This window comes from Lontra canadensis, unplaced genomic scaffold, assembly GCF_010015895.1.
Source record: "Lontra canadensis isolate GAN:19392208 unplaced genomic scaffold, GSC_riverotter_1.0 scaffold64, whole genome shotgun sequence".
In the NCBI taxonomy this organism is placed as follows: domain Eukaryota; kingdom Metazoa; phylum Chordata; class Mammalia; order Carnivora; family Mustelidae; genus Lontra; species Lontra canadensis.
In genome coordinates, this window is record NW_022631058.1 from 9,493,217 (window position 1) to 9,507,028 (window position 13,812).

The window sequence follows — 13,812 nt, forward strand, 5'->3', positions numbered from 1 at the left end:
CAATCTCAGGACGGTCCACCCGAGGCTGCCCTGACCACCCACCCCCATCAGAAGAACATCTAATGACCTACAGCCACCCTCCTTCCTCTTCCCCGTGCAGGGCGCAGCTAGGTGGGGCAGGCCAGTCGGGCTCTCTGCGGCCAGGATTAGGGTCAGAGCACTCCTAGGGAGCAGCAATCCCAAGGCATATGTTTCCCCGGCCAGACAGAGACGTCCCAGCCTGGTCCACAGCCCATGAAGCAGGGCTGTGGGGCCCTTCCAGCTGCACCATCGCTGACTGAGGCTAGCAGATAAAGAAAGCCTTGTTCACAAACAGCCCGAGCTTCAGGGGTATTTTTTCTCTAGTTTATGTCATCCCAAGTGTTTCTTCCATCTCAGAGCAAAGTGGTTTATGCCGTGACGGGACGTTTGCATTCCTTTTTCTCCTCTGTGAAACTGGCCTTTTCCAACCAGGAAAGCAAACTCCTTGGAGGAGGGCAAGAATCTCCTTCCATTACTGCCTGGTGCCCTCCCTAGCCGGGCACGAACGGCACCCGTGCTCCGAGTGGCGGGAGGATCTGAATCTGTGATCTAGACAGGGCTCGGCTCCTGCTTCTCCCCAGCAGCGCGGCCACGTGCACCTCCCTCCAAGCCTGGCTGTCCTCACCCGGACGAAGGGAAGGATACCACTGCCTGCTTTGCCTAACACACAGGACTGTTGTAAGCCAAGGAGATCACGTGCAGGACAGTACTTTGAAAACGGTGAAGCTTGACACCAACAAAGGATGCCCGTGAATGTCAACGAGCTGGTGGCCATTCACTTCCGTGCAGGGACGTTCTTGCAGGAAGCAGCCTCCTCAGTCATGGGGGAAGGGTCTATCCCGACACTGGGACATTCCAGAAGCTGTCCATCTCCTGCCCGTGCACACCAGAGCCAGGCTGATCACCATGACCCAGAACAAGCCGAGGCTTCCTTCCTCTTGATGATACAAAAAATAGTTTATAAGCGTCTATGAACTGGCTGTTCAGCAAAGGGAACTCTAGTAACTTCACATTCGTCTGGCAGAATCAGGAAGCACAGTTCCACGAGCTGGGATTTCTCAGCCAACTGATACTTGTCACACACTAGAATTAAAAAATAAGAGTGGCCATTCTGAAGGAAACCATCCTGCAATTACTACTACTTTCTAAATAGAAGAGTTAAAGATAGTTCAACCCTTTTCCTTATCTTGCTGCCACCATCCAGAACACCTGATTACCCTCCTAAGTCTAGAATCCTAAGAACCTGTACTACCACTCATAGCTTGGAGAGTTTAGGCAAATTATTTAGCCTCTTTGGGCTTCAGTTTTTCTCATCTATAAAAGCAAAGAGAATCATAAAGACAAGTTAATTGGGAGTGTGGTCACACTCAAAACACAAACATAGCAAAGGTCTACTTAAAGTTTAATGCTTGGCTTTGGAGAGAGCTATTTTGTCCTCTGAGACTTTTCTTCGTTCTTCCCAACTCCTGGTTATATTCCAGAGAGCCGAATTCTGATGGCTAAAGGAGTCTCTCTTGAGTGCATGTAAATTCCTTGTGGGGCCTTGGCAATATCACCAAGGCCGTGAAGGAACTCATTACATCGACAACACAAGCCCAGACCCCAGCGCTCTGTCCCAGGCTGGGAGGCTTTCAGCAAGGGCCCTGCGGCAGCCTGGTGGAGACTAACAGAAACGCAGAGAGCACAGAGACACGGACAACAGAGCCCCCGGGCCAGGTGAATGAGGAACAACTTTCCTCTAGACAGCCGAACAGACAGACGGAGGCCCCCACCCACTGGGCTCTGTCTTTGCAAGAAGAAACCTTCAGAGGCCCACCGAGGAAAATGAAATCTATAGGGTGGTGTCAACACCAGGACAGCCCACAAGGAAGAGCCAAGAAGGGAAAACTAAGGAATTGTGGCCATTCTGGAATGTCTGTGTAGGAGAGGCTTCAAGGTAGCATGGGGTGGCCAGGAAGGGGATGGCTGGGGAGCTTTTTGGGGTGCTGCACCTGTATTACAATGAACACGGTGAAGGTCTGTCCGAGTGGCTTGTATCTGTGTGAGACAGAGTGTGGGGGGACTAGAGCTCCAAGCCACCCCTTGGTTCAGTCCCTGGAAAGGACCATACTGAAGAAAGAAGCCAATCCTACTTCCGGGGACTAGTCCATTCTTCTGAAGGACGTAAAGAATGTTGTTCAAGGCTGGTGAAGGAGAAGACAATCATTTTATTTTATTTTTAATAAGATTTATTTATTTATTAGAGAAAGACAGAGTGCAGGGAGGAGGGGTAGGAGCAGAGGAAGACAGAGAGAGTATCTCAAGCAGACTCCCCACTGAGCACAGAGCCCAGTGTGGGGCTCGATCTCATGACACTGAGATCACAACCTGAGCCAAAACCCAGAGCTGGATGCTCAACCGACTGGGCCAGCCAGGCGCCCTGAGAATCATTTTAACAAACTCCAGTTTCTGACATGAAAAATTTCCTCCATGATCTTCCCAGATGTCAGGCTAGGCTGGCCAAATGGGAATTCCTTTGTTGACTTTCTTTTCCCTGTTGAATTCAGAGTTTTAAAATGCGATTCCTTGAACATCACTACGGGTTGACACCCACCCAAGTCAGGTTCTCATGCCTCCAAAGGCATATTTCAAATTATTATTTTTATATAAAATATGAATTTGGACAAAATTTATAGTACTCTCCTACACTAAAAAATTCCACAAACTAAGTTTTTCTATAGCAAGATATATCGAAACATATGTCTCACACAGCTGCAGTACAGTCTAGAAACTCCAGCTAAGCTGTGACCATAAAATCTTACCATTTCTAGATTGTATTTAACTGAAGCCACCAATTCAATCATTTTGGTCAATACCGTGTTTTAGCCATCGATTATCTTTCCACTCATAAATCAGTAGCAATCCAGTCATTTTCAAGAGCCAAATAACTATACCATGATCTTATTTCTTGGGTTGTTAAAATGATCAGATGAGAGTCACTGCTGGTAAATCAGTAAAATGCTTGGAAATAAATATGAGGGAAACCTACAGCCAACCAATTGGATGTCAGGGCCAAAGGACCTGCCTACCACCTCTCTCCCCAGCCCAAGCCTTACAACACTTAAATCCTGATTTCCCCAGGTGCCCAGGGCTAGTCTCTAAGCATACTGATGTACGTGTCCCAGAACCACTTGGATGTAATAGTCAATTAAATTATTAATGAAAGAACTATACAAATAAAAGCATCATGCTCTCTTATGTAGTAATAATTACTATTGTAAGCAATGCAAATTGAATAATAAGAATCATCAGGACAGCTCGGTGATAAGCTAACAATTTTCGGCAATCAAACCAAACATCTCTGCTCAAGCTGTTTAAGAAAATAAATAGCAGCTTGTTGACATTTTTGTTCAGTTAAGCGCACATATATCCAGAGGCTACTTATGTGTCCCAGATAGAAGAGCTAAGAAAGAAGTAGAGACTGAATGATAGAGAAGTGAAACCAGTTACAACGGGTGGTAATTTAGATATTCCAACGTCTTCAGAAAACAATGAATCCTATAAAGTGTCCCATGACAAAATTTATGTACTTATTCACACACACACAGACACATATATTTCCATGTACATATGCAGTACACGGATACACGATATGCACAACGATAGATTCTTGTAATGCTAACATTTCAGTTATATTCACGAGAGGCATCAAGTGAAAAGCCATGATAAAAATGGGTCCATCACTATTTCGAAGCATTTATCAAGCACGTGACGACCTAGCACACAGTCACACACCTGTTAAAGAGCAGGTCATTCCCTTATTTACCTTAGTGGCCCCTGATGGAACATTCTAGAAATCATCAAGGCCTCGAACACAGCTTAGCATCACCCAGCTGTCTGCCAGTGCACCGAAGGCTGATTCAGGAGAGAGGGAGTCCACTGACCAGATCAAAGTAATCACAGCTAAAGTCTATGAAACTCTAAGTCGGGAGTAATGGAGACCTTCCAATAAGTACCACGACTGAGCCCCTGCTTCTTTTTGTTCCCCTGGAGAATATGTATTAGATGTGAGGGAATGCTATCCTCTGGTATTAGTGGCAGTGCCGTCTCCCCAGCTTCCAGCAGGAATGCAGTCATGCTGGACAGCAGGCTTCCCCACCTGCCATCAGGTACGTTCAACCCACCAGCACGCCTTCTCCAAGGCTTAGAGTGTCAGCTGTTAAAAGTCTACCTCCTCAGAGGCCATTTGCTTGCACTGGAATGACTATTTACAAGAGTGTCCTCCCCTCCTTCCTTTAAGCTGTTACATTACCAAGGCCAATTTGGATGCCATCCTCTTTCAAGAGGTATCAACTTCAAAACAGCTCTTCTGACTCCATGGGAGATGCCCCTGCTCTGAGTTGTGATTGTTCCCTTGAGGCTCATTCTATCTTATTAAATTCTCCGTCTTGTGCTCCATGGTTAGCACCACTGATGGAGCTCCAAGCTTTAAGCATTGTTACGAGTTTGGGCCCAAACGACTCAATCCCCTGTTAGCACCCAAATATCCACTTCGGGGGTTCCTATGCACATACCAGAGTGAGAGTAAATAAGTGTGGACACATACATATAACCAGTGTAGGGAAACAGCTAACACGATATAGCATGTGCCCTGGGGAGTCACCGCTCCCTCTGCCTTTGCTGAGATGGGGTCAACCAGACCTCCACCAAGAGATTCATGTGTGACTGCGCATTCTTAATCTAGCTATGGGCAGATGCCTACTCATCTTTGCAAATGCTTTTTTTCTCCTCCTTAAACCAGGAAGAAAGTCTTAATTGCTGGTATGTCTCTAACACTTGCTAATCTCCTTTCTAATAAGAAGGATAAGCCACAGGCTGGGACCTCCCAGTAAACAGCGTTGGGAGCCAGCAAGGAAGGTACAGAGGGAGGTGAGAATAGCACCAACGCAAGAGAAGCAAGAGAGCTCAAGGCAGGGAGGTTCCCAGATCGTGATTTTGCACCACAATAAGATTTCAAAAATAGTTTTGGGGACGAGCGTAGGTTGCCAACTTTTTATTTTGCCAAGTAAGGATACTGAACTCACTATGTTGAGCTTATTTTTCTCTTTGCCTTGGACCGGGGAAAAGTTCATCTTTGAATGCTTATTTATGCATGTTTGTCTGCCCTCTGCACACACACCCCCCACCCCGGGCCCCCATTAGACTACACGTTCCAGCAGAGTACCTCAGCACTCCCTCCACCTTCCACGCGGGAGGCCCCCCAGTCTCCAGGAGCCCCTGAAACAGACCAGACTGGATGCAGAATCTGGGAATTATTATTTCTTTTCTCATTTCGCCTGAGAATGTTTCACATTTCCTTATCTTCCTTCAGAGAATTTCTGTGAAACACCTTTTCTAAGGTGATAGAACTACGTAGCCATCTGAAAAAAAAAAGTCAACACATTTTACATTGGATCCATTTCAACCCTCGATAAGAAAGTAGTCTATATGCTTCTAATGGAAATGAATTCTAACAAAAGGGTGTATTCACACTTTCAGCCTAGGGGCCTGACCTACCATGGCCAAGAACACATGTGCAAAGAATGTGAATCGCTTCCTTTGAAGGCAGAAGCTGCCAGGGGAGCAGATGACCAAGACTTTCCATCCATTTATCTTGACACAAACCTACTTCCACAGCCAGCCAGGAGGACCGCTCTGAAGAGAACCAACTTGCAGAGTCTGGACCAGAATCAGGGCTTAGAGCAACAGCTAAGGACTTAGATCAGCTTAATTTCTGAATTCTTGGAAGACAAAGACCATCTATACTAACGTGGCCTGCACAGTGTCTACGTTTTAAAAAAAAAAAAAAAAGAGAGAAAGAAATCTCCCTTCTCCCTCAAGACCAGAACTCCGTCTCTGTCTCTGGCCTCTCCATTCCACAAAAACAGTTTGCAAACGGCCTTTGACTTCGAGAGCTGTTTGTTGAATGAGCAAACCAATGGACTCCTGTATTTACCTTGTTACCTTCCCGTACCCAGAAATAACTGACTTAGAAATCTTTTATTTATTTATTTTTAAAAAGATTTTATTTATTTATTTGACAGAGATCATAAGTACGCAGAGAGGCAGGCAGAGAGAAAGAGGGGGAAACAGGCTTCCCGGCTGAGCAGAGAGCCCGATGTGGGGCTCGATCCCAGGACCCTGGGATCATGACCTGAGCTGAAGGCAGAGGCTTTAACCCACTGAGCCACCCAGGTGCCCCCAAATCTTTTAGATTAGTTCTCATTGAAATAAAATATGGATTTTATTTTTTTATTTACTTATTTTTTAAAAGACTATGGCTTTTTAAAAAAATGATTTATTTATTTATTTATTTATTTATTTATTTATTTGACAGAGAGAGAGAGAGGGAGAGGGAGAGACATCGAGAGAAGGAATACAAGCAGGGGGAATGGGAGAGGGAGAAGCAGGCTTCCCGCCGAGCAGGGAGCCGGATGCAGGGCTGGATCCCAGGATTCTGGGATCATGACCCAAGCTGAAGGCAGACACTTAACGACTGTGCCACCCACATGCCCCCAAAAATGGAATTTAATCACATTTCCAGTGACCAGTCAGGAGCATACATTCTCAAGCATAAACAATTATCATCTTTTTTTTTTTTAAAGATTTTATTTATTTATTTGACAGAGATCACAAGTAGGCAGAGAGGCAGGCAGAGAGAGAGAGAGAGTAAGGGAAGCAGGCTCCCTGCCAAGCAGAGAGCCTGATGCGGGGCCTGATCCCAGGACTCTGGGATCATGACCTGAGCCGAAGGCAGAGGCTTTAACCCACTGAGCCACACAGGCACCGCATCATCATTTTAAGAGCTTCCATAAAAGGAGTATTTGCTAGCTGCCGAGCACTGTGCCCCGTATTTTATGAGAATAATTTTATTTCATTCTCATGCCCTCTCTACCAAGTAAAGATCAGTGTTCCCATTTTACGGATGGGGAAATGAAGACTCAGGTAACTTACATGATTTCCCAGGAATCCACAGCTCAGAAATCACACTCAAAGTCCTTCAGCTAGAAAGAGGATAGACTGGAATCTGGAACCGTGACCCTGACACCCACTGGCAAGCTCTGGGAAGCTTGGGCCACAAAACTAATGCCAATCCTGCCATGAGCCACCGCTTTTCTGGTACATGCACTTGAACTGGTGCTACTAAAAAACCATGGCCTTCCCCTTTTTTCTGAAACCAGAGGTGATTTTTACTGTTTGAAAGTCTTGTGTAGGCTTTATGCCTCCTCTCCCAGGAGCTCTACCGTCAGCCCCCAGGCCTGGGCCACACTACAGCTAATGGCTGGATTGCACAATCAGTCTGTCCATTCAGACAAACCCAGCTCTCTCAGGACAGCTGGTGCAATTCAACAGCAGCCTATAAGGGACCAAGGCTCAGAACTGGGTTTAAATCAATCAAGCTCTCCAGATTCCACAAATCTCTTTCAATTGCTTTAGTTTGTGATGACAACGGGACCAGCAAAGTTAGTGAGGAAGATGCCCTCACCCCCCAACCCATGGTGTCTTGCTTTGGGACCTTGCTTTGTGACTTCTTCTTTTTTTTTTTTTTTTAAGATTTTTAAAAATTTTTTTATTTATTTGACAGAGAGAGATCACAAGTAGGCAGAGAGGCAGGCAGAGAGAGGGGAAAGCAGGCTCCCCACTGAGCAGAGAGCCCGACACAGGGCTCAATCCCAGGACCCTGAGATCATAACCTGAGCCAAAGGCAGAGGCTTTAACCCACTGAGCCACCCAGGCGCGCCTGCTTTGTGACTTCTGTGGCTCTAAGCTTCCCTATGGGAAGATAACAAACTGTAATTACCTATCTCACCAAAATGATTGCAATAACCAAGGGAGATCATAAAAACACTTTGAGGGGAAAAAAAATAAATAAATGCCTTCTAAAACCAAAGGTGTTAATATCATACCTTTTCCAAACCGTACAGGTTACAACAAATTATACTGGTTACTTAGAAGGCCAAACCATAGCTCCAGAAACTTTCTCACTCTGTTACATATATGGGGATTTGAATTTAATTAAAGTTTTCCAGGAAACACCTAGAGCCATTATCAAAGTTGCCAACTGGGCAGCCAATGGGAAGACTCCCAGTAGGTCTGTGAATCAGTCCTTGGGAGGGTTTGTGTCTTGTTTATTAACACTTGGGCCCCATTGATGACATAAGCATAACTCTCCTTGGTATTAAAGTAACTGGGAGTGGAGATTAATTGCCCAATTTTTAATTACATTTGGCCTCTCTGTACCCCATGTTGTAAGCGCCCTGCCTTACGAGGGCACCATCAAAACAAGCGATCTATCATCGTGTATTCTGAAAGAGCTCCGGTATCTGCAGAGTGTACGATCACCAAAATAAAGGGTTCTAGCCTTCTAAGAATCTAACGCACACGCACTCTTGGTGTGACTTTAAAAATGGCTTAAATAATGGGAGCATCACAGGAAAACATGTTGAACTAACTGTGTCTGCTGACTAGTCACACACCCTCCAACCCATCCAGCTGTCTCTGGACAGCTCTGAGGCCAAGGCATCAGACTCCATTTTGAACTCGACTTTCTTCCTCCCTTTCTGGAGTCTCTCATTTTCTCCATTGTCTTCATTCAGAGGAAAGAAAGACCTCATAAATGTCATTTCATATTCCAAGCAATTTGCTATAGGCAAGTACACCATTACTTTGTACAAATAAATTTACATAAATCATTATTAGAATGTTTTATCTTAGCAACATTATTTGGTTCCCAGAGCACAAATTAAATGCATGCTTAAAGCAGAATATTTTAAAGTTATTCCTATATTGTTTATGAGACAGGATTAGAAATTTCCATCTAATTTTTCTTTCATAATGGAATTCCTTTAGTTTTCTTTGTACGTTTTGAAACCACATGTATCATTTTCTGGGGGGTTTCTTGAAGCAAGCAATGCACATTTGGCTCATTTTTCAGAAACTCTTCCCTTTGATTCCACGGGTTCAGTTCTGAACCCTGATTAGGAAGGCCAGAAACCAGGGAAATTAATACCATCTCGTGAATAATGGGTTTTTGTTTGATATTATTCTGCAAGCAAACTGGTCCTTGCTTGTGGTTCAGCTTTTTTTTTTTTTTTTTTTTTTAAATAAACAAATTTGTAAATAAGCTCCCTGAAAACAGAGCTCAGTTCCTCCTAGCTATTTGTGCTGGGAAGGAGCCTGCTGGAGTCAACTGCATTGCACATGGCAAGTCTTCACTGGCTAGAGTTCTCCTCCACCCTAGATTTCAAAATAAAATCTTTCTCCCTGCGTCAGATGTAGCGCCCAGTGTTAACAAAAGCTGCATTGGTCGATGCCAGGGGAGTGGGGGGGAAGGGACTTACGGGTTCTGCTACTTGCTGGCTCTGGAGAATCACAGAGAGAGTCCATGTCTCATCTTCTCATCGAAGTCCTAAAGGGTGAGTCTCACCACTCAGGGCTTTAGCCCTCTACCAGCATGTGGTCTGGGCACCATTCCCAAGCCGGTATCAGGGGAGTGGGGCCCCATGCAGTCAAGGGGACAATCCTCGAGAAGGATAAATGAGGCAGTCCCATGGAGTGCTTAAGAGCAGGATAGACCTGGATTCAAGGCAAACCTTTCTGCTTCTGCTACCTTAGCTTAAATGAGATTACGTGTACCTACTTCACAAGCTGGCTTTGAAGATTAAATGAAACAATGCAGGCAAAATCTTAGAACAGTGTGACTCAGAAGAGGCTCCTAAGCAGTAGCTAACATTAATCCTGAAGGATGACCGAGGGGGTCAAGCTGGGGTGATCATAATTTGTTGTTTTCTGGGTGTGAAAGGGAGGACTGTCTGATAATTATGTTAGGTCAACTGGCAAATGCTAGGATGGTCCCAGGCATACTGGGGCGTGTGCCACTACCCTGACCCCAGTTCATCGCCATTCAACAGCTTATAAAGAAATCAGGTTAAAAAAAAAAAAAAGAAGAAGAAAAGAAATCAGGTACCGGTCATCTCTTACCTATTTTACAACTCATTCTACCAGGTAAGGCTCTTCCATACATTGTATTTGACCTTTCATAAACGATGTGAAAAAAGGTATAGCTGGGTTAATTACCTTTTAATGATGAATGAAGAACAGCACAGAAAAAATATGGGCTTTCCCACAATGACCCAATGTTGTCAGAGCAGGGGATACCCCAAGCATCCCTCATGCTCCTCCCTACTTCCCAGTCTCCTGGCAACTAGAGGGTCATGAGACTAATTCTGGCCAATGGGCTACAGACGTGAAATTGATCTGAGTCACTTCTGGTCTAAGGCACTTCGGAAAGGGTGGGTGTTTTCAATTCTTCTTTACACATCTTAGGGTAACCAGGAAGTCCCATGTTGAGACATAGGTGTCGCAGATGGGACAAGGCTTGGAACCTGGAAACCGGCTGCAGGACAGCCACACTGACAATCCAATTCTGGGTGAGTGAGAAATAAACTTCTGTTGTACTAACCCTGAGATTTGGGGAGTCCTCTTTATGCTGGCATACCACAGCCTGCCCCGGCTCAGCTAGCTAGTAGGAGTAGGAACCCGTATCTCCAACTCTGACCATAGTTTCCACTCAACAATATCATAAAGTCCCACCAGACTGGGAAAATACTGCCAAGGTCAAATGGCATGACTTACTCGTGCTAAGTCTTCAATGCTTACTTGATTTAAAACAAAATATTTATTTGGTTAAAATAAGATAGCTCAGGGGCGCCTGGGCAGCTCAGTTAGTTCAAAGCATCCAACTCTGTGGTTTCAGCCCAGGTCAGGATCTCATGGGTCTTGAGATGGACCTCTGTTGGGCTCCTCTGCCCAAAGGAGAGTCTGCCTGAGGATTCTCCAGGATTCTCTCCTCTCCTACGCAAATCCTACTTGTCCTTCATTCAATCTCATTTTCTTTGTGGGCCAAAATATTCCACACCTCAAATTTTGCAAACACTCATGCCACACAATTGTCTAGGCAATCTGCTAGGATGACCATTTTTTTGCTGCAGAGGGTCGAGAAGTAAATATTTTTTTATTTCTGCTGCACTTATTCGCCTCTGCCAGGGTGCCAAGACTCCCTAGACAATCCGCAAATGAACAGGGCCGTGTTCCAGTACAACTTTATTTAGGGACACTGAAATCTGAATTCCATTTCATTTTCACACGACACAAAATATTACACTTCTTTGAATCTTGCCCAACCATTGGACAATGTAGAAACCCTTCGCAGCCAGTCTGCTGCCCATGAACACCCAGCAGGCCCCACCCAGCCAATGGGCAGTGATCAGTCCCTGCACTAGGCTCTGAAGACAAATGCCCACAATCACTTAGGCAATCGCTTTAGGGGGAAGAGAACACAAAGACTTAGTCTAGCTCTGCTTCCTGGTGGCTGGCCATCCAGGGCTCCGATTCCAAGGAGACCTTGGTCCTGGGTCGGCAAGGTTAGCACCGGGGCAGGCTGAGGCAGGCGGACCAGAGTCAGGACAGGCCTGACAGGATGGGCAGGAATCTTGGCAGGCCAGTCTCAGCAGCACCTTTAAGACCCAGGGCAGCGAAAGCCACCACCGCTTTATCCAAAAGCAGCACTCGAAGAGAGTTAGGTGCGGGCAGGATTTGCAGGGCTCTCCCAGAATTAAGCAGGGCACTTGGCTCCCCATCCCTAACTGTGGCGCCCATTTCAGCCTTGAGACCCTCACTGAATCTGGCTTTCAGAACTCTCAGCATCGACTCACAGACTCATGTCTTTGGCTTCTGCTTCCTCCCCTTCAACCTCCCGACTCTGAATGGTGCTTTGTGAATCACCAGGGTACTGACCTCACACAGCCTCTGGTTTATCCCTGAGGCCTTGTCAAGCCACACCTGCCAGGGCGAGCGTGGCAGGCAGTGGGCAGGTGTGTAAGAGAAGAGTAAATAATCAGGTGGACAGGCAGAGGCCAGATGTGGACAGGACCGAAGAAACAGAAAAGGCCAGTCTGGTAGCAGCCAAGCCAGGGGCGTGGCAACGATGACTACTGTCCCTGAAGGAAGCTTCTAGCCAAGGCCCTCTGTAACAGGGCAGGTAGAGTCTCCCCAAGGGAACCCTCAGGGACCCCGGCTCTGAGGGGGAAGCTGGCTCTGGCCAGAACAGAGGCCGTGTCTGACCCGTGTCTGCTCCACCCACCCAGGGCCCTGACTGTCCAGGCTCATGGTGGGTTCATTCCCACCTACCTATCCAGGCACCATGTTGCTCCTCTTCCCTTGGCCTGGCCAAAAGATCCACAGGTTTAAAAAAAAAAAAAAAAAAAAACCCCCCCCGGGGCCCCCCCCCCCCCCGCTTCCATGAGTTCTTCCCTAATTATTTCAATCCCAGTCCTCAAAGTCTCTCAATTCCCTGAACCAGAGAACTACCATTAATTAGTACGCAGCCCTGGCCCTACACTGAACACCACCATCTGTCATTTCCTTGAGTCATAGATCTTTGGCTAAGCCGTGACTCTATAAGGACAGAGCCACGTCTTATATTCTTTTTACTCCCATCTGCCCCAAGAACACATAACAGATACTCAGTAATACTTACGAATTCCACTAAAAGGTAAAGATTAGAAAGATTAATAGAATTCAAGTAAAACATGATATTATGGGAAAGAAACTGATTTAGAGGAACTACAGGTAGAAGGCAGTCTCTAGGTGAAAATTCCCAGCAGTGTTCCTGTTGCTTTGTGTGTCTAGGACGCACACCAAAATTTTAAATAAAGATGTGATTGAATGTTTTCATTTTCTTAATGCCTAAATTGGATTGACCACATTGTCAGTCTGATCAGCTGCATAAATTAATCATTAGGAAGATTGGGAGAGGAAGAGGGAGAGGATACCAATTGATGAAGAAACAATCAATTTGGCATTTGCATTTAAATATAGCTTTGGTATTTCATTTATTCAGTGCAATCTCCCTGAGGTGTAGGTGAGCAGGGGAAGGCAGAGCCTGATTACCTGAGTCGGAATGGGTCCAGGAAACCGAGGTCAGCATTGCTCCAGTCACAGAAAGGACAGACAGGACTCCATCACCACACGAACGCCAGTCTTAGGAGATGATGCTTTCTAGAGACTGGTGGAAAGGAGCAGAAGGAGGTCAGGATTAGAGCAGAGGAGGAGAAAGGACCCTCTCAAATATAATGGATGTCATCTCTGGCCTGACTCTAAAAGATGCAACACTTCAGGGGAAAAAAAAAAATCAATTGCAACAGTTATCTCTTATTTCTTGGGAAGTTATTGAACCACTGGGTCTTTCCAGATAGAGCGTTCTTGAAACCGCCTCACGGGGCATAAAAGGACCCAGAAATTTGAAAATACACGCCACAGATATCATGAGATTGGCTTACTTTACTACAATGGTCATTGTGACACTGGTGAGATCTTTTCAGTTCTCTCCAGCTGCCACTGAGACACTTGTCTACACAAAGGAAAACCATCGAGCACCAGCCACATTCAAGGCCAGCGACCCAGCACATGGACCAGGCTTGATCCGCTGGGTTGACGAGGTTCACGGGCTCCAAAGTCAATGATGCTCTCTTCTGTTCCTACCAAATAAAATTACTCTGGCTCTGCTCCTGAGGGGAAAGATCCCATCAAACTCAAGCTCATTAAATGCTTAAGCTACAGATTACTAGCCCACAGTTAACCAATCATCTTACAAAATAGAAAAGTTGGTACAGGAGATAGATTGCATAATAATTTCTGATAGAAGATTATTTTTTTCTTAGCCTACGCCTCAAGGAAGCCAAATTAATAGACTTTCTCATGAAAAGAATGATG

General features: G+C 45.6%; 1 protein-coding gene across 3 annotated transcripts in view; it reads right to left on the minus strand.

Annotated features, from left to right (window-relative positions):
* FOXN3 (forkhead box N3) overlaps positions 1-13,812 on the minus strand; it is a 287,806-nt gene that overhangs the window by 262,844 nt on the left and 11,150 nt on the right. For all 3 annotated transcript variants that reach the window (XM_032878602.1, XM_032878609.1, XM_032878608.1), the window contains one exon: positions 12,991-13,105. The gene's annotated coding sequence lies outside the window, so the exon portion shown is untranslated. Of the gene's footprint in view, positions 1-12,990; positions 13,106-13,812 lie in introns of those variants that run through there.